Source organism: Lissotriton helveticus, chromosome 7 (assembly GCF_964261635.1).
Source record: "Lissotriton helveticus chromosome 7, aLisHel1.1, whole genome shotgun sequence".
NCBI classification, from domain to species: Eukaryota; Metazoa; Chordata; class Amphibia; order Caudata; family Salamandridae; genus Lissotriton; species Lissotriton helveticus.
In genome coordinates this window covers 993,982,752-994,004,796 of record NC_136068.1, presented here as the reverse complement: position 1 = coordinate 994,004,796, position 22,045 = coordinate 993,982,752, and positions in this window count along the sequence as shown.

Sequence of the window (22,045 nt, the reverse complement as noted above, 5' to 3'; positions counted from 1 at the left end):
AATATTATAAACACAAAAAATGTGTACATATATATATATTTACTTAAATACATTTTATTAACTATTAGATTTACTTAATTTATAAACTTTTTAAATTATATAAAAATAAAATATACACATAATTTGAAATTAAATAAAAAATTCTATATTTAATTAACACATGAAACTATTAAAAAAATGAATTAAACATACATTTAATAACAAAATAAACACAATATTAGTGGAAACGTTGGATATTGAGGGGGTAAAAATTACTATTCCCACTCCAGTGAGTGCAACAGTAGAGAAAGTGCTGGATAATGGAGAGGTAAAAATGACTATTCCCACTCCAGTGAGTGCAACAGTAGGGAAAGCATTGGATAGCCTAGGGGTACAAATTACTATTTCCACTCCAGTGAGTGCAACAGTAGGGAAAGCATTGGATAGCGTAGAGGTACAAATTTCTATTCGCACTCCAGTGAGTGCAACAGTGAGGAAAGCGTTGGGGAGCGGAGGGGTAAAAATCACTATTCCCACTACAGTGAGTGCAACAGTAGGGAAAGCGCTGGAGAGCGGAGGGATAAAAATTACTCTTCCAACTCCAGTGAGTGCAACAGTAGGGAAAACGCTGGATAGTATAGTGTCATGGGGATGAGCCTTGCATTTACACTGTGTAAAGTTAGCATGAGCTTATTAGAAGTTTTAACGCCATTTTTCCTTTCTGCTACCTTTGCACAAGGCACACGTTATTATAAATGTTTAGAGTCTAGCAGACTGTTTTGCTTCACACAAGAATAATATGTTTTCCTATAGTAGCAGCTTTGCTTGGTAAGCTTTGTCTGAACAGTGAGTGCAGAGGCCTTTAAGGTTATTTCAACACAGTGGTTGTTGTTCGGTCTGATCATGGCATGTTCTAGACATAACATATATGCAGCTGTGGCCACCTCTGGTTTTGGTGCTTTTAATAATGCCCTGCGCAGGCATGCAAACACACTTGGAGAACATTCGCATGCAGAGAGCTGGTGTAGAAAATTATGTGATGCATTTTACTAGGACTGGAGGTATGGGGCCGCTCTTGTAAACCCAAGAGACCTTCTGTAGATATAAAATAACCTACTAGCAAGGGAGGGTGACATCTCGGTGTAATCTAGCCTATTTCCATTTAGCATTTTAACATGCTTTTTTCCTTTGTATTTTATGGAATAGTAACTATGCTGATAATCTTGTTGCTTATAATATGTCTGCTTGTATTAGCTAAGATACTGCACCTGAGAACACAGCATTAGAAATGAATATTTCAAACTTGCACGTGTCTTCATGTACTCCCCGTTTTGGACTGGTATGAGGTTATAACGAAAGAGTGTTCATGTGTTCCACATTGCCTGAGGCATTCTAAGTTCCATGTTCTGGGTTGTCTACTCATTGGGGGTATGGAAGTACCAATGAGACACTGATTGGTAGTCTGGTAGGGGATTTTGGCTACTAAGGTGAGTTTTGGTACACCCTAATTCACTGAGGTTCCAAGTCTCTATGCACAGTTCAGTGTATGAGTAGAACCCCTGCTACATGGTGCCCACGATGGTGGTCTTCTTACATGACACTTGAGTAGTCCTATCAGTCCTTAACCCCTTCACTACTGTTTCCGGATAATAGTAGTGTCGGACAAACATACCTACAATTACATAGGTATTTTGAAGCTTGAATCTTTTCAAACGGTTTCCTTTCGAATTACTACCCAGTTGTGCTACTACGTTTTACATTGAGCCTTTTTCTTCTCTGTGTCACTATGGGTGACATTGTTATACCGCAACATAGTCGCATTGTGGTTCACAATCATTTGCAAGCATATAATGTTGGTTTGGAGGGCATGGAAGTGATTTTGGTCGGAAGTGCTGAGGTTTTACCCGTTTGAGATTTTCTACTCTTGGGTGACTTTTCCTGCAGTGGAAGCTGCCACGCAGGTTTTTCACACTTACACTCACTGGCCCAGGGAATACGTCCCTTATAGGACACAGGAGATTCCAATTTCTGCATGGCTGCACCGTGTTTGGTTTGATGGCGCCCTTCCCCACAGTGTAACGGCGATTAGATTAGATCCTTTGTCCATTCCAGGCGCTTCCTGGCCGGTTTTGGCTGGATTCACCCTGCATCCTCGTGCAGGGCAAGTCCCCGTCTCTGAGCTACGGACCCTATATGACTCTTCTATTAGTGTCATTCCGGCCCTAGTTCAATATATTACCCGCAATTTCCAGGGCGGGGCCCCTGGTGTTGCAGCCCCTTCCAGCAGGACCGAGCGGAATGAATCATAGTCCTGTGATGGTCAATGCAGTTTTCGGCAAGCATCCCCAAGATAAGGATGATATGCCTTTTTGGCTTGCCGAGAAATTTGACCAGCTGGAGGCAGTTTTTCCTAATCGAGTCCCGTAGAAAAACACAGGATTCTTACAATTAGTTTACCCAAGGATTTGGTACCAGAAGCCGGTGACTGAGTCATGGGGTAGGATTTTTGTGGCAGTGTAAACGAGGTGCTTCGGCACTCCGTCAATGGCTGTCCTTCCGACGGTCATTAAACGTGTTCAGGACGAACACAGACCTGAGGCTGCGGTTGAATTGGGAATGAGCAGAGCCGGACTGGCTACCGGGCAGTTGTGTGTGCTGCCGAGCTAGGGGCTAATTTCTCTGTGGTGGGGGCTTATTTCATTGATGGGGACCTGCATGCGATTTGAAATAAAGAAAGCAAAACGAATTTCGTTTTGCACATGCAGGTCCCCATCAACGAAATTAGCCCCCAGCAGGGCAGCACATACAACTGCCCGGTAGCCAGTCCGGCCCTGGGAATGAGACTTGTTGGCACGTTTGATGTAGTAGCCGATCTCGTCCTTTCTAATGTAAAGGGAGATGCGGTGAACTTTCAAGTGGCTAATGCCTTACGCGATGTCCCCGATGCCGACAAACCCCGACAGTTACCGAGAATTATTACGGCGGCGTATAAAACCATTGGCCGCAATAGTTTAGGTGTCAAGCCCTTTACTGCTAAAGGTAAAAAGCAAACCCAGGGTGCGAAGTCTGAAAACAGACGTTCAACCCACAGCTCCAAAGAAAAATTGGAACAGAAATAAAAAACAGGGAAACAACAACAGAAAAAGGAGTCCCATCCCCCTTCACCAGTGCGTGCGTCTACTGAGCACGTTTATGATTTGTGCGACTGCACTACGATTAAGTCGCCTGATAGATTTCAGGTTCCTGATCAACGCTCTCCTCGTTCTTTACAGGACACATCGGCCGGTAGTGGAGGCGGATGCCGAAGTCGGGGTGGCCAGCAGAGTCGCGACAAGCCCCGCCCCAAAAGACGGAAGAGACAAGCAGGAGGATTCTTCACAGAAAAGACCTAAGTTTCAGAAAAAGAAAGTTGCCGCATTAACAGCGAGATATGCCACAGATAGTGAGAACGCAGCTTCGGAATCCGACATGGGCGCTGACGTTGTTGGACAGCACAGAGGAGATTACCATAGTGCGAGAGGCCCTGCGTCCACTACTGAAGGTGACAGCGACTGACCGATACGTTGTTGTAGATAGCTGATACCAGATTAGCTCCCCTTGATAGACTTTATGAAATAGTTCTTTTAATTGAAGGTGACATACAACGTACATAAAAGGGGATTTTTTGGGGAAAATCTTACAACTACCTATGACATTTTGTTAGTGGAGGCTGACTGGCCCCCAACTTTTATTCTCGCAGCTCCGAGAGTGGAGGAGGTGATCCTCCCTAGTTTCGCGCACACAGTCTCGAAGGAGCATGCGCTGAATTGTGCAGAAGAGTGAGCTAAAGCCCTTGCGCCGGCTCTGTACCGTACGCACTGTGGTTGGGATAAATTTTCCCCACACCATGAGATTCCCTTATGGTCTATGCCACAGCTTCAACCTCAATATCCCATCCGACGTGAAGCTAAGGCTTCCGTTGCGGAAATCCTTGAACAATTGGAATATCAAGGTGTAATTGAAACTTGCGTGTCACCGATGAATAACCCACTTTTTACTGTGACCAAGCCTGACAGTTCGTACCGTTTGGTATTGGATTACCGGCATTTGAACTCGCATTGCCATACCTGTGCAGTACAGAATACCCACGGCTCTGCTCTAGTGGATGGTCTTGTGCGAAAACGGTTTAAAACCACACTTGACATATCCAACGTTATTTTTGCCCACAATTTGCATGGTCTAAGTTCCCAATGGACCAGTTTCACTTGTGGCGGCAAACAATGCCAATTTAAACGCCTGGCTATGGTCTATAAGAATAGTCCAGGTGTGTTTGCTGCCCGTATCGTCTCTCTCTCTTAGAGAGAGTTGACCCAGATGCGCGTTCGTATGTGGATGACATCTATCTCACAGACGACGAAATTTGGGCGCATTTGTGTCGCGTAGACCGCTTAATTTGTAACTTTGCAGACTTTGGTTACAAATTTTACTTTGCAAAGTGACACATTGCTGAGTACACAGTGTTGTTCCTGGGCTATGAGCTCAACAATGAAGGTCGAGGATTGGCTCCTCACTTCTTGGACAAAAGCGCGCAGCTGCACGCTCCTACAACACTGAAAAAACTACAGTCCTTGCTGGGATTTTTGAATTTCGGGCGTACTTACATTCCCGAATATGCCCAGAGTATCAAGCCATTGTATGCTTTGATACAACCTACTTTCACAAAATCGTGCTGGCTGCTTGAACATTCAGCCATTTTACAATCTTTGCAAGCTGATCTACTAGAATCTAAATTCTTACTGACTCGTGATAACCACAACAACCTGGTGATGAGAATTATCCCTGGGGCGGTGGGTTTTACTTACCTTACTTTTAACGAAGGTGACGCAGTTCCTATTGCTTACAAGTCACACTTGTACACTTCAGCAGAAATGCGGTTTTCCACTGTGTAAAAAGTTTTAACAGCAGTGCAAATGGCAATTCTTAAGGAGCGTGCACTCTCGCAGGGAAAACGCATGTTGGTTGTTACCCCATATCCTGCACTAGAGGCAGTGACGAAGGCCAGTGTACCAAATTCTAAAGCTTTGCGCCCACGGTGGATACAATGGCCAGCATCTTTGACTTCTCCGGATGTCACCTTTATTTTTGATGCCTCCTTACAGTCACAAGAGTTTTTGCAGTATGAATTTATTCATACTGCGCCATTGACTGTGCGACAGTTGGAGGATTTCCATTGTATCATTTACACTGATAGTTCAGCGCAAGTTGCGCATGGGTCTAAGCACGCATACGTTTCCGCTTGCGCCATTGTGGTAGGTACCATGGAGAAGGATGAATTCAAGTCCAAAGTCATGCACACGCAGACTTTAGGGGATTGTACCACACAATTGGCAGAGCTCCGTGCTCTGATGCTTGCATTGGAGTACGCTGCTCCTAGTGTGACAACTCTTATTGTGAGTGATTCTTACTACTGTGTCCAGTCTTACAATGAAAACCTGTTTTTTTGGATTCAGAATGATTTTTGTGACTCAAAGGTAGCACAATAAAACATAAAATGATCTGGGTATGGGGGGCTGAGCTAAAAGAGCAGTTGCCACTCGTGTATGTAATTCACACTCTCGGTCATCAGCGAGTGGGAATTCATGCTGTTGGCAATTCTTTGGCCGATGACGCCGCAAAATCAGCAGTATCAACATATTTGGTTGCAGCAGTTACACATTCAAAAAGTAAGATTGATGATGACATCTTGGCGGCTGTAGCCGCCACTGAGAAGGGAAGTAAATATCCTAAGGGGTTCTCTTCAAAGTATTCATACCACTTAAGTCCTTATAAAGTTCCTTATGTGAAAATACCAGACGTTGGTGAAAGGTTAATTCCCAACGCGGACCGCAGGTCCACACTGATTACGGCTGCCCATGAAGGTGTTGCGTCTGCGCATGTGGGCGTTTTGGCTACTGTATCTCAGTTACAACAACGTTTCTGGTGGTGGGGACTGTACAAACAGACGCATGATTATGTCCTTCAATGTGAAATTTGCCAGCAGATTAAACCTTCAACTGCTGCGGGTCCACCGCAGACACAGTTGTACATTTCTAATAAACCACTTGGTTGTGTTTACTTAGATCACTGTGGTCCTTTTTCTTCTGATACTGCGTATAGGTACATCTTAGTAACAGTTGATTCATGCACACGCTTTGTGTGGGTGTGGCCACAACGCAGCGCTAATTCACGAATTGTCATAAGAGACTTGCGTGTCTTTGTAGGGATTTTTACCTGTGGCACCTTCCATGCGGATCAGGGTCCTGATTTCGCCTCTAAGGCGTTTAAGGATGCCATGACTTCGTTGGGGGTCCAAGTTAAGTTTTCGTCTCCATACAGACCTGAGGGTAATAGTGTTGTGGAACTAATGAACTGAGATTTAAAGCAGTCTTTGACAGCTAGGGTTATAGGCACTGGCAGGAACTGGCTGACCCACCTCAATAGCGTTCAGCGAGCCCTTAATAATCTCCTTAGAAGGTCTCTGGGAGGGCGGACCCCATACGAAATGCTCTTTGGTATCAAGATGTTTGTCCCGGACCTTGACGGTCTAGACCAGGCAGCAGTTGCTGCCTCCTTTGACGTAGATGAACATTGCAATGTTTTACAGGATCTACAAAAGACGAGAGTCGGTCTTGCAAAGGAACACTTGCCCTCCACATCTGAGGCTGCGTTGCAGATTCCGGTAGTTGACTGGCTACCCCCAAGTTGGTGAACTTGTTCAAGAGAAGATCAAAAACAAGAAGGAATTTGGTCCCTCATATCGAGCTCCGTTTCCAGTGCTTGGTGTGAAGGGCACAAGAGCAGTCATTTTACCACCTCTTCCAGGTCGTAAAGATTAAAGGTATATCTCCATTGACAATGTCAAACTACACAGAGTGGCCGATTCTTCTTAGTATGACTCCGGCAGTCTCATGCCCATAGATTTTGAGAAATTCTGTTTTGGCCCCGGCTTCTAACCCGATGCCTGATGTTGCCCTCGAGATGCCTGCAGTTTCAAGTCCTTTATTGAGTTCACTACCTGGTGCTCACCTTGATGAGACTGATTATACTTACCCCACTGACTTATCGATGCCTGATTTGCAAACTTGTTTGGCTACGGAATCCAGATTTTCATTTGACACTGACTCACACACATCGAAGACCCCTTCCAAGATTTCTGTTCTTGCAACACTGTTTAAAAAACATTTTTTGATTCCTCCTTGGACCTACATTTGGTTGGTGCTTTTTTCGATTTACTTGTTCATGTCTATTGGATTTGTGGTGTATTTTTTCCGCCTTGTCAATGGACACTATGTTGAAGAAAGAACATGCATTCAACATATTAATGGAACATTGGTTCCCCATTTCTCAACACACAGATTGAAGAGGGACCTGGCTTTTGTTAATATCACTGCTTGGCCCGTCTTAGATGGGATTGTGTGAGATGCTGTTAGATTTCAAATCCATGGGCCCCCTGAGGTTATAAATGTCCCACATATCCTAAGGATTGGTTGCTGTGGCACAAAAGTGCTGATTCTTGCCAGCATCGTTTTCTGGGTTTAGCTCTAGGCTACACACAGGTCAGGGTGGATCCCCGTTTTGAAAGTGGCTATTCTGTGACTACCTATTCTGTAGGCAAATTATGTCAGAGTTGGCTCAAACATTCCACTTTGGCGTCAGTTAAGATGCATTTATCCAAATTGACTGACGATGTTGATCTGAATGATTTTGTGAAAGGCCCGGTATCCGGCAGATCTAAAAGGTGGATATATGCAATTTACAACGAAGTTTGGAAATTGTCCCAAATTGAGGCGGCTTCCCGCATTAGAGCTGTAGATCAAGCAAATTTAGAAAAAGTGCTAGCAGTTGTAGATAACAGCATTAACACGCTTTCTTCCCGCATTTACAGGTTAGATAATATTGTGTCATCTGTTGTTGATATTGTGCAAGATGAGGTGTCTGTTTTGTACCATGGTCAAAATCAATTGCGTTCTATTATGCAGTTTGCATGGACCTTGCAAACTCTGAAAGCTGGAAAAGTGCCATGGCACTACATGAATACGTCATCACTATTTGCCCCGTTTAATTTGACTGAAAAGCAACGTTTTATGTCAATGAAAGATGCAACTTTTTCTATGTTACACATTGAAAAGTTAGAACCGTTACTATTTTCTGTGGCTGAGACCAATTCGGCAACGTGGCTTATCCACGGGTTAATAACTCTACCTTTTCCCCTTTTCAAATTTGAAGCCTGTATGAAGTACTATGCAATTGGCAGATATGAACCTCTGGGCACCGATTATCTCCAGGAAGCTTGGTCGCTACCATTTAAAGAGGTTTACTTGAATGGTGAAGATTGCACTACAACACCAGATCACTCATTCATGTGTAGGAATATCCAATTACATGGCTCTTGTAACCAGAACGAGCCGAATGTGGCCTGTATTTTAAAAGGTACACCAGCACCTGCTATCATACCAACATTCACATTACTGGCAAACGGGAGTTATTTACTTTTAAATAATGAAGATTGTTGTGGAATGATAGCAGGGATTCCTTACGTGGTTACCGTCAGTGAGCGTGTGGTTTGCTGTAAAAATGTAATGTTCCCTCCTCCGCATGGGAAGCTTGATGTTTCCATCTGGCCGACGATTCCGACCTTGAAAGCAGAATTCAAAAAAATGAGTCGTATAAGAGCTCTATTGTCCCAGAAAGAAGTCGCCCTCACATCTGCTCATGAAACATTTGTCCTTCATGTGGCAAACACCCACACAGAAGGGCATGCTTTATTAAATACAGATTTGCCCTTGCATTTCGGTGAATTAATTCACACTATCTTTAATGCATCCTCAACCACAGGGCTGGCTCACTTTTTTAAAGTTGTTAGCAGTGGCCTTGTGTCTTCATTTCAAACTATATTTGGTGTGTTCCCGGCATTTTTTCATTCGATTTTTTCTAGCCTGTTTGATGGACTTCCCTTAATGCTGGCTCTGGTTGCAGGCGTACTTCTTCTGTTTTGTTTATTTCAAAATGGATGCACTTTCAGTATTGCAAGAAGATCTGTCACGACTGCTGCTGCTCCGCAGCCGAATGCTTGAATATTATGGAGCGCTGCCTCTTGCTACTTTGAGTGCAGTATATGGATTATCGTTTCGATTTTCCTTTTTCACATGCGTCCAGCCTGTCTTTCATTGCCTGAGTTGCGATTTCGACTGGGCCCTGGATTTGTGTCTCTGCAATACGGTGTCTCCCAATGCGGATTATGATCAGCTTATGAGCCCCTTAGTGACTCATGAATTGCTTTGTACTGGCAGAGGGATTATGGCCTTTGCAGCGATGCATGGAGTCCTGGGACGTTGGAATTTTTTCGCAGCGGCGCGAGATTTCTTGCCACGCAGCTTCATTGAAGAAACACTGAGATGCCCTCTGATGGAGCTAGAGGCTCCGGTAATTAAAGAACATGTATGTTCTTTCCCTTTGCTAAATTGGATGGCTGACTTTTTTTTGGATGAGAACAGTGACTTCCTATTGGAGACTGTTGCTACATATTTTGCATATACGATATTTGATTGAGTTGTGTCATCGCTTCTCTCTCTTCCATGACCGAGGTCACGAGTTGGACATTGGATATTTATTTTTCTCAGTTTCATTTGTTTTCTGCCCAGACCTATTTACTTCACTATGTCCATGGCTAGAACTACTTGATTTGAAGTGCATTCAAATTATGGAGTTTTTTGTTCCCATTTTTTCCCTGTGGCAATTTGAACTTGGTTCTGACAGTTGTTATGGTACTCTCCTTTCCAAATTTGCCCTTTGTCTTATCCGTGCTCGGATCAAGGGAGGGTGTTATGGGGATGTTTTGCTTCACACGAGAATAATATGTTTTCCTATAGTAGCAGCTTTGCTTGGTAAGCTTTGTCTGAACAGTGAGTGCCAAGGCCTTCAAGGTTATTTCAACACAGTGGTTGTTGTTCGATCTGATCAGCGCACATTCTAGACATAACATATATGCAGCTGTGGCCACCTCTGATTTTGGCGCGTTTAATAATGCACTGCACAGGCATGCAATCACACTTGGAGAACATTCGCATGCAGAGAGCTGGTATAGAAAATTATGTGATCCATTTCTACTAGGACCAGAGTTATGGGGCCACCCTTGTAAACCCAAGAGACCTTCTGTAGATATAAAATAACCTACTAGCAAGGGAGGGTGATATCTAGGTGTAATCTAGCCTATTTCCATTTTGCATTTTAACATGCTTTCTCCTTTTGTATTTTATGGAATAGTAACTATGCTGATAATCTTGTTGCTTATAATACATATGCTTGTATTAGATAAGATACTGCGCCTGAGAACACGGCATTAGAAATAAATATTTCAAACTTGCACGTGTCTTCATTTACTCCTCATTTTGGACTAGTATGAGAGTATAACAAAAGAGTGTTCATGTGTTCCACATTGCCTGAGGTATTCTATGTTCCATGTTCTGGGTTGTCTAAACATTGGGGGTATGGAAGAACCCATGAGACACTGATTGCTAGTCTGGTAGGGGATTTTGGCTACTAAGGTGAGTTTTGGTACACCCTAATTGACTGAGGTTCCAAGTCTCTATGCACAGTTCTGTGTATGAGCAGAATCCCTGCTACAGTAGGTGTAAAAATTACTATTCCAACTCCAATTAGTGCAACACTAGAGAAAGTGCTGGATAGCGTAGGGGTAAAAATTACTATTCCCACTCCAGTGAGTGCAACAGTAGGGATAGCGCTGGATAGCGTAGGGGTAAAAATTACTATTCCCAATCCAGTGAGTGCAACAGCAGGGAAAGCGCTGGATAGCGGAGGGATAACATTTACTATTCCCACTCCAGGGAGTGCAACAGTAGGGAAAGTGTTAGATAGCATAGGTGGAAAAATACTAGTCCCACTCCAGTGAGTGCAAGAGTAGGGAAAGCGCTGGATGGCGGAGGGATAAAAATTACTATTCCCACTCCAGTGAGTGCAACAGTAGGGATAGTGCTGGATCCCACAACAATAAAAAACAAAAACATCAACATTTTTATTACATTTAATTTCCAATATTAACATAATTAATATATAAAATGTAAATATATTATTATTAACAAAGATAAAAATAATCATTAATTACACATTAATTAACACTATATTGTCCACAACACACCTCAAATTAATTACACAATTGCAATTAATAATTACTAATTAATTCATGGAAATTAATTTAAAAATAGTTAATAATTAATAATTAATTAATTAATTAATTACCACCCTTCACACCATATACATATATATGAACATCACAGCACACACCTAAAATGTATTAAACAATTAACATAATTAATTATTAATTGATTAATTATAATTAATTAACAACTAATTATTAAACTATTAATAATTAATCAATTAACACATTCATTATTCAATAGATTGTATATAATTAAATTACCACTCTGTTCCCCTATAAATCGAAACCCGCTACGGAACTAAAAAAGCAAAATGAAAATTTAGGAAAAAATATTTAGTACTATAAATTATTATTTAAATCTATATAATTAAATTACTTCATCCATTTAGACACTGATATAGCCATTTATTCTTCCATCAACCTTGAGATATACATATATAAAACATATTTAATTTTCAGTAAAACACATTCACTAGATGACGTTATCAGTGATGTCATTTGAGATGTCATCAGTGATGTCATGAGTGATGTCAGTGACCATGTCATGAGTGATGTAATATGTAACGTCATCAGCAGTGCATTGTGAGCGCGCAAGTTATAGTCAGCTGAACTAACTATAACGGACGAATTTCAATGGTTTTGTAGGAGTGAAATGTCCAGCTACCTATAACAGCCCTGAAACCTATGGTTTTTTCAGTGAATTTCGAAGGTTTTTTAAATGTAATAATAGTTATATGTATTTGTATGCAGATTTTCTACAGTTCTTTAACTATTTATTATTACATGTTTTATTTTTCAAATTACATTATATATTTTTAATATAAATGGGAAAAAATGTTTTTTTAAATATTGAAACTTAATTTTTTTGTTTTATATTTTTATTTTAATATATTTCTATTATTTCTTTTTTTTTCAGTTTAAATTACCAATGTTATCCTATGGAAGGAAATTCAATTTGCTGGTAATGTATGTTCACGTTACTTTTGTAATCCAGTGCTGCACTCCTAGGTTCAGCACTGGGTCCTCTCAAAAACAAGCAAGTAATTAGGTTTTTTTCATTGGCACAGTTTTTAGAGAATATTTGTAAGTTTCAAAATCAACACTTAGAAACTTTTTCAGCAAATAGCAGGCAATGATATCCTACGGAAGGAAACTCAAGTTACTGGTAAGTACGGTTAGAATAACTTTTCAGGATCAGAACTAGGCTCAAAGATGCAGCACTGAGGTCTCTCCTGATAACAGGTGAGCAAATCGGAATTCGTAGTTAGGCTGATGTTAGAGGAATATTTGTACGTTTCGAAAATCGACACTGAAACTTTTTCAGCAAAAACCAGGAAATGATATCCTATGGAAGGAAATTCAAGTTACTGGTAAGTACGGTTAGATTTACTTTTCAGGATCAGTACTGGACTCAAAGATGCAGCACTGAGGTCTTTCCTGATAACAGGTGAGTAAATCGGAATTCGTAGTTCGGATGATTTTAGAGGATTATTTGTAAGTTCCAAAACTCCACACTTAGAAACTTTTTCAGCAAAATGCAGACAATGATATCCTATGGAAGAAAATTCAAGTTACTGGTAAGTACGGTTAAAATTACTTTTCATGATCAGTACTGGGCTCAAAGATGCAGCACTGAGGTCTCTCCTGATAACAGGTGACTAAATCGGAATTCGTAGTTTGGCTGATTTTACTTCGGTCCAGCATATATAGAGCCACTTTCCTACGCAATCCCCTCCCTTCACCACTGTGCAAACATGCCCTGTGTCGTGTTTTAAGTTGGGGAAATAATTCCCCTTCAATCCAGAGGGTCCCTAGAGTCCAACTAGCCCACTAGGTACATCCAGTAAGCGCCACAAAGCTGCGTGGCAGAGAGATGCAAAGAGGGGCACAATCTACACCACCTCTCTGCAGCACAGCGCAGTGGTGCTTCCTGGAAGCACCTGGTGGGCTACTTGGCCCCCATGGTCCCACAGGATTGAAGGGGAATTTTTTCCCCAACTTAAAAAGGCACCACATGGAGTGTTTGCGCACATCACCTCAGACAACGTCCCCTCCCTTCACCACTGTGTAAACGCGCCCTGTGGCCGTCCTAAGTTGAGAGATTAAGTCCCCTTCACTTCTAAGGGTCCCTAGGGTCAAACTAGCTTACTAGGTACCTCCAATAGGCGCCACAGAGCTGTGTTGCAGAGAGGTGTAAAAAGGGGCATGTCCTCTGAACACCTGTCTGCAAAGCAGCTCCCTGGCACATACTGGAGATACCTGTTGGGCTATTTGGCCCTCAGGGAACCTCAGTATTGAAAGATAATTAATTCTCCAACTTAAAAAGCGCCACGGGCGCGTTTGCAAAGTGGTGAAGGAAGGGGGCTTGTCCTGAGGTGACATATCTGCAAACACGCCTTGTGGTGCATTTTAAGTTTGAGAATTAATTCCTCCTCAATCCTGTGGGTCCCTTGGGGCCAACTAGCCCACCAAGTACCTCCAGTATGTACCAGGAGGCTGTGTTGCAGAGAAGTGTTCAGAGGCCATGCCCCTTTTTACAACACTCTGCAATGCAGCTCCGTGGTGCTTACTGGAGGTACCTGGTGGGTGGTCCCCGGGGCCCCCCACACAGGGTATTTATTTATTCAAAATTAGCCCGGGGGTTGGCGGTCCCCAGGGCTGCGGGGGGCTGTGTGCCCCCCGCAATGTCAATAAAGTCGAGCCCCGGTGGCGGTGGTCTCTGGGGCTCGGGGGGCCCTGAGCGGCCCCCCAACATTAAACTTTTATGCCCCGGGGTGTGGCGGTCCCCAGGGCTGCAGGGGGTCCGTGTGCCCCCGCAATTATTCATACGTTGCCCCGGGGGTGGTGGTCCCAGAGGCAGTGTGGGGGGATTGGGCCCCCCACACTTTATTTTCCAAATGCCCCTGGCACTTGGCCCCCCTGGGAGCTAATTAGCATCGAAGCGCGGGAGACCCGCTTAGTTTTTTCTTTTTATCGGGAGGATTTGTGCACCCTGCGCCGATTTTGCCAATTTGTTTTACAAAATTAATTAATTTTTTGGCCTTGGGGGTCCTTGTTGGAGCCCCTGAGCAGGCCTAGGGGGTCAGGGTGTTTCTACCCTGCCCCCTTTTTGCATTTTTCGCATTTCTTTCTAAGGTTTCTTGTACCTCGCCATACCAGTTTTGAAAATTTCGCAATGATTCTTCAACCGGCGCCAAAGTTAATCCAAATAGAATGTGGCGGATTTCCTATGAAAAATAGGTCCTAACTATAACTACCTACTGGCGACCGCCAGTAGGTAATATATATATATATATAAAAGAGGAATATTTGTAAAAAAAAAAGGAATGACCTATCATCCTTACGGATCCGACACTGAAGGAGGTAGTTCCGAGGACCCCTTTAGTCACGTTCAGAAGAGCATATTCCATGCGTAATGAATTAGTAACTAGCAGCACAGAGACCAGTCATACAGGTAATTGGTTGTCCCCTCGTTAAGGGTTTTTCAAATGTAGCTCATGCCGAGCCTGTAAATTCGGTGTTAATACAACATCTTATTTAACCCCTTTTTCCAATACCCCAGTTTCACTCAAGGCACATTACACCTGTCGTACCGAATTTACTGTGTACGTTTTAAAATGTAGTTGCAATATGTATTACGTGGGCAGTACCAAGTTACAAGTCCATATACGCATATTGCAACATTTGAGAGCGATTGTCAACTCTGGTCTGGCCTATCCGGTTGCCCGGCATTTTAGGGCCACTAACAACAATGATTTAAACCACTTGCAATATTTTGTCATCGATGCAGTGGCATCCAATAAAAGAGGGGGCAATATAGATAAATGCCTGGGCCAACTTGAGTCCAGATATATAGTCAATCTGGACAGTAAGGCTCCGGCAGGGTTGAACCTGGGAGAAGATCTTTATAACTTTTTATAAGAGTGTCTTTATTACTAGCACAGGCCTCTTGATGATACATAGACAAGGGTGTTCACTGCAGTATGCATAGATTTTACGTCTAACTATGAGCCATGACAATTAGTGTATATATATATAGTCCCATTTTCCAGTGGTTTTTGCTGTCCCCTTCCTGTTCCGCACGATGTAGTTAGTAACATATTTTAAATATTTCCCGTTGTTTCTATTTTTTCAACAAAAAAAATTGGGGGCTTTATTTATCAACAGTTATTAGCACAAGCACTGCGCAGAAAATAATTAATGGTTTATACACATGGTGGCGCTATATGAGTATATGGTACATGTAAGTAGGAGATTATATATTTAACCATCTACAATTTTGATCGTTATTGGGCATACACTTCCCCCGAATTGTGTTTGGATTTATTGATATCCATGTCTTTTTCTCGTATTGGTACAGATATTATTCGCAACATGGAACAATCAAATTTTAGCGTATTTGCAAATTTTTATATGACATTAGATAGTCAAATGGTTCTGATGCCATTATAATAGGGGATGTCTATTGATTACATGCATTTATGCATTTGTACGATCATATCTGCATTTGTGCCCATTCTTGCTAATGTTGCAGATTTCTGAAACGGTTTTGCACTTTAAACATGGAAATCATATTTACACTTGCCCGTTGATCCAATAGAATGCTTTTACATTTTATCATAAGCATTTGCAATAGTTGCCTTTTGATATTGTTTTTGTAATATACATGAAATATAGTTGTATTTGTACATAGTAATAGTGCATTTTGCACTTTAAAGAATTGTATGTTTACATAGGCACTTGGCACTTTAGCATTTTTCTCAAACGAACAATGTTTTAAAATGTTGTTTATAGAGCTATTGGATCTAAGGTTTTAAGGACAAGATTTTGCAATTTTAATCGTTATTTGTTTGGTGCTATGTATATAGAGTGTACTATGCAATATTGGTCACAATGTGTATAATAGATATTTTAAGATGGCCGACTCCTAACACAAAACAGTACTAGATGATATGTCTGTTTTCTATGTTTATGCCTTACTCGGTGTTGGCACCAAATGGGTGTTTTAAATTCACTGTTTGAGCCTCCCCGTTTGTTAAGTGAGCAAGGACACAGCCTCGTGTCCGAAACGCGTCCGAGGCATGCACCGTTCCACAATGAAAATATAAAATAAAGAAAATCTGATACCGGCATATTCAGAGTCCGTGTTCCTGTTCTGTGCAACGAGGCCCTGGGGAAGCTTGGAGTCGAGATATATATATAGGAGAAAATGGCACGTACACATGATTGGCATGTATGAGGCTAATTTATTATATTTAGGTCTCCCTCGACCTCGCAGTAAAAGAGAGACGCGTTTCGCCTGCGCAGCAGCCTTTATCAATCAACCTGAGTCCGTGTTCCTGTTCTGTGCGACGAGGCACTGGGGAAGCTTGGAGTCGATAATATATATATATATATATATACATATACATACATATATATATATATATATATATATATATATATATATATATATATATATATATATATATATATATATATATATATATATATATATATATATATATATATATATATATGTCATCCCAAATGCCACAGAAGCTTCGAGGGTGCACACAAAAACCACTGACACCATCCGGTTTATTTGTCGTGTAACTTGCTGCTTTATTCAGGATTCCATCTCTGACCTGACGCTTTTCGAGAAAACTCTCTTTTTCAAAGGTCATATCCCTCTCAGAGGTGGCTCCGTGTTTGCATGCTTGTAAATTACCTCACGTGGGCTGCGCTGAGTGCACCTTCCCTCCGTTGCATGCTGGATACAGTAGTCCCACACAGAGCCCTTATCCTTAAGTAGGTCCATGAGAAACGATAATATTTTAAAAAGGCATTATTTCGCCCCCAGTGTGTCCCAAACAAGCCTCAAGTTCGTTCACTTACAGTGGCTTTTGCTGCTTGTCGGAAAGGAACAGTTCCAATCGCACAGCCTCCTTCAAGGTCTTTGGATGGTGCTACCCTCCACGGTCTCGGCAGCCGTGCAATAATTGTCATCCCAAATGCCACAGAAGCTTCGAGGGTGCACACAAAAACCACTGACACCATCCAGTTTATTTGTCGTGTAACTTGCTGCTTTATTCAGAATTCCATCTTTGACCTGACGCTTTTCGAGAAAACTCTCTTTTTCAATGGTCATATCCCTCTCACAGGTGGCTCCGTGTTTCTACTTTAGATCCTACCTATTGGGATGCTGACATGATCTTTAAAAGTTCTGAGGTGTTACACTACTAACCCTGAATTGTAGCAAGTGAGAAAAGCAAGTGAGTCACATCTTTTCTAAAGAGTGTTCTAAAGGAGCTGCCCCAGTAAAAAAAATCAAAATTAACTTTGACTACTGCATTTCAAAGCACAACTTTCACATACTGTTTTAAAAAGTCATAAGCTTTGAAAGGGCACTCCTTAAATATCCAAGTCCTTTCTTGGTGTGTCAACACAATGGCATCTCAGGAGTTAACCCCATTTTTCCAAATGTGCTATGGGTGCCCCTATATGGCAAAAACTCTCTTAGTATGTCAGGGCCCGGATTTTGTTATTGGTACCCTATCTAATATGCCACACTAGACCTCCATCACAATATTTGCATCCAATGTGCTTGTGCCAGACTTTTGCAACAGATACCCTATGCCAAGATTTTTCTTGAGTATACGAGCACCAGTATTTCTCAATGGATGCCCCTAAATGTCAAGTATAACCTCTAGTATACCAATGCCAGTATTTTACCATTATCCCAAGAGCTGCTTCCCGTATGCTACCCCTACAAATTGCCTTGGGTATGCCAGTACCTGTATTTTATTACAATGCTAAAAATTATCTTCAGTCTGTCAATATTTTGTCACATGTGCTCACACTCACTCAAATCCATTTTTACTTTGACTCACTCATACTTTGTCACTCACACTCTCTTGCACTGACTCTTACTCAAACTCTATTTTCTTTTCTATTTGCTCATTCTGCTCACAGTGATTCTCATTCTTACACTCCCTCACATTCATGCATTGTCTCTCACTTGCAGTCACTCTTACTATCACTCAGTTCCTCTCACTCCAACTTACTTATACTCACTAACATTCACTCTCACACATTATCACTTTCTACATGTCTCTGACTCTCACTCACTTTCACTCATACACACATGCTTATACATACACATTCATTCACACATACACACGCTCTCTCTCAAATAAACACACTGTCATCCGCAAAATGCATTAAAAAAAATTCTTACCTCAGCTGCTAGGAAAAATCCAATCCCAGCTAATTGTAATCCATTTTTTTCACAGTAATTGTGAACGATACAACATTCTTCTCTATTAGAGTAACAAAAAGTTGGCAGAACACAAGGTGACTAGAACTGACACCCACCGGGTAGAGCTGCCCATGTGTTCCTAGCACTGATTTTGGCATGTCTGAGGCCATGGGTTGCAACTTCAAAGTCAGGTGTCACAAAAGGCAAGCCATGGGTTGCAGCTGCAGCCCATAGTGACCCCTTTAATGACGTCCTTGGCTCGGAGGTTGAAGAGATCTCATGAAGGACCATGTCAGGGCCGCAGTGGCAGCAGGACCCTCTCCTCTGGCACGTTGGCCTTGATGCCAGGCTCTAATGAACGCGCGGGTTTGGAACAGGAAGATGAGTGTGTCAGGGCACTGAGGGTAGCAGCGTACACTGCTTGCGTGTTTCATACCGCTCTCACCAGGATAGTGTTCTGTACCCTTCTGTTTGGACGCCCTTGGGCAGGGCCCTCATCAGGCTTGATTATGGTGGAGGAACGCGCCTCAGTTTTCCTTTCTGGCCTCGGTGCCATCATGTACAGTCTTATTTGTAATGACGCAGTTTATTCAAGGCTCCACATGTTGCCTGCCAGGGGAATGCGTGGGAGGGAGCACGGGGCGGGACTGCAAGATGGTGCTGAAAGGACTGCAGCGCATTCATTAGCACGCACCACGGCTACTCATCACTCATAGCTCAGAACAATGATGAAAAGAAGAACATAGAAGGCGGGCAGAGGGACATGAGTACTGGGGAGAAATTGTGAAAAAGGGGAGGTACAGAAAAGAGAAAAATGTATATTGCTCACTTTGCCACTGGATTCAAGCTAGCCTGGCTGATGACGGCTGTTAGCCAGAAACCGGTCCCAGGATGTTTGTTTCCGGTCCAGTGAAGACATGGCTTGGCAGTTCGGGCTGGACTGTTGCCATGAGGCACAGGGTCAAGACTGATTTGCATAGGGCTATGTCTGAACTGGGGTGGCAGAGTGAGCTAAAGATCGATGATGGATTCAACCCAGATCTGTGACTGGGAGTGAGTGTTTGCAATGTTCAGCACTCCGTCCATCATCTCCTTGTGTTTGCTTTCTTCACCCTAAGTTGGCAGGGTATGCCCAGACGTGGGTCCCTTGCTCACTTTGCCACTGGATTTAAGCCAGCCTGGCTGATGATGGCTGTTAGCCAGAAACTTGTCCCAGGATGCTTGTTTCCGGTCCAGGGAAGACATGGCTTGGCAGTTCGGGCTGGACTGTTCCCATGAGGCACAGGGTCAAGACTGATTTGCATAGAGCTATGTCTGAACTGGGGTGGCAAAGTGAGCTAAAGAACGATGATGGATTCAACCCAGATCTGTGACTGGGGTTGAGTGTTTGCAATGTTCAGCACTCCGTCCATCATCTCATTGTGTTTGCTTTGTTCCCCCTAAGTTGGCAGGGTATGCCCAGACGTGGGTCCCTTGCTCACTTTGCCACTGCATTCAAGCTAGCCTGGCTGATGATGGCTGGTAGCCAGAAACTTGTCCCAGGATGCTTGTTTCCAGTCCAGGGAAGACATGGCTTGGCAGTTCGGGCTGGACTGTTCCCATGAGGCACTGGGTCAAGACTGATTTGCATATGGCTATGTCTGAACTGGGGTGGCAAAGTGAGCTAAATAACGATGATGGATTCAACCCAGATCAGTGACTAGGGGGTAGTCTTTGAATGTTCAGCACTCCGTCCATCATCTTCTTGTGTTTGCTTTGTTCACCCTAAGTTAGCAGGGTATGCCCAGACGTGGGTCCCTTGCTCACTTTGCCACTGGATTCAAGCTAGCCTGGCTGATGATGGCTGTTAGCCAGAAACTGGCCCCAGGATGCTTGTTTCCGGTCCAGTGAAGACATAGCTTGGCAGTTCGGGCTGGACTGTTCCCATGAGGCTCAGGATCAAGACTGATGTGCATATGGCTATGTCCGAACTGGGGTGGCAAAGTGAGCTAAAGAAGGATGATGGATTCAGCCCAGATCTGTGAGTTGTGAAGGATGTGAGGAAGAACTAGTGACAGGGACGAAAGACAAAGAAAGTGGAGAGATGTAAATGGGGGAAATTGGTAAAAAAGAGTGAAAGAGAAGAGGCATGAGTTTGAAACTGTGGCCTCATTCAAATTTCACACAGGGAGAAGCATGGGTTCATTCCACTGGCTTGGAATGGGTCCGGACTTAATAAGTAGGACTCAACAAATGCAGGGTTGAAAGTCTTTCTTAGTAACCCACCACGAGTGCTGACAAATTTCAGCTGTGTAGCCATCTTATGTAGACTGAAACACCTCAAAATTTCTATTTATAGAGTGGATAATCCCACTCATTCAAACAATCCACAACCCATTACGTGCTTAATTATGATATGATATGATATAAAATGTTTTATAGCACGCTCTGTTACTCGCGTGTATCCTGGCGCGGGGGAAAAAAAGTGCAGTGAGGTAAGCATGAGGGAAGGAAATAAAAGCAGTTAAGAAGACACATTAAACAGATGTGTTTTTAGGCCTTTTTAGGTTTCGCCTGGAGAACGGAGCGTAAGCTCCGCCTCCAAGAGAAATCTCTTGATTTCAGTAAGGACTCTGGAATACGCCCCCCTGTCCCATTGGCTAGCTCCATAAATGGAGGCTAGCCATTGGAACAGAGATCTGTCCGTCATTCACGGACCAGATTCGGGGGCGTTCCCGAGATTTTTTCCCTGGGCGTGCCCTCTGTGTAGTCATGCGGCCGTGGGCGGGGTTTATTTTTTTTTTGTTGACCAGGTTTTTTTGGCCATTCCGCGGCCGACCGCCAACGGAGAAAGCCTTCCCGACCCCCCTCCCACTGTCCGTTCCCGCCCCCCCCCCCCATGTGCTTCATGTTTTTCAAGCGCACATTACCGCGGCCGTGGGCGGGGTTGCCTAAATGCCCGCTCCGTGCTGGGCCTCCGTTGTTCCCCAGGTGAGTGCTTGTTAAATGTATGTGTCAATAAATTATACCCTCCCGCTGTCCGTTCCTTTCCCGCCCCCCCTCCCCCCCCCTCCCACTGTCCGTCCGTAAATGCTTGTTTGTTGTTGTTGGTCAAACAGCTGTGATGTACATTTAATTAATCAGCTGTAGAGAAACCCAACACGGCACGGCCCTTTGAAAAGCACTTCAGCCTATCAGAGCGCGCTGCAGTGACGCACAGTGGTGCTGCAGTCTGTCTTTCTCCCCCCACGCTCGCACTCCTCCAAAACAGCCCCTCCCTTACGAAATGAGCTCTGCTGCTCCTAGAAAACAGCTCCTGGGACACTTTTAAATACAGATTTACAGCGGAAAACACAGTTTTAAATAGCGCGAATCACCTTTTAATGCAGTTTAATAGCGCAGACCACTTTTAAATGCAATTTAGCAACGTGGAACACTTTTATTAAGATTTAAATAGCGCAGATCACTTTCCAATGCATTTCAATAGCGCTGAACACTTTTTATACAGTTTTAAATAACGCAGAACGCCTTACAACATCTCTCACACAAGCAGTGACTGTGACGGGGAGGAGATCACATCCGCTGGCTCGCAGCGTTTTCAGGACAATGTGCGGATGGGGTGCTTTCACTTTCCCTGCCTCTCCCCCATGATC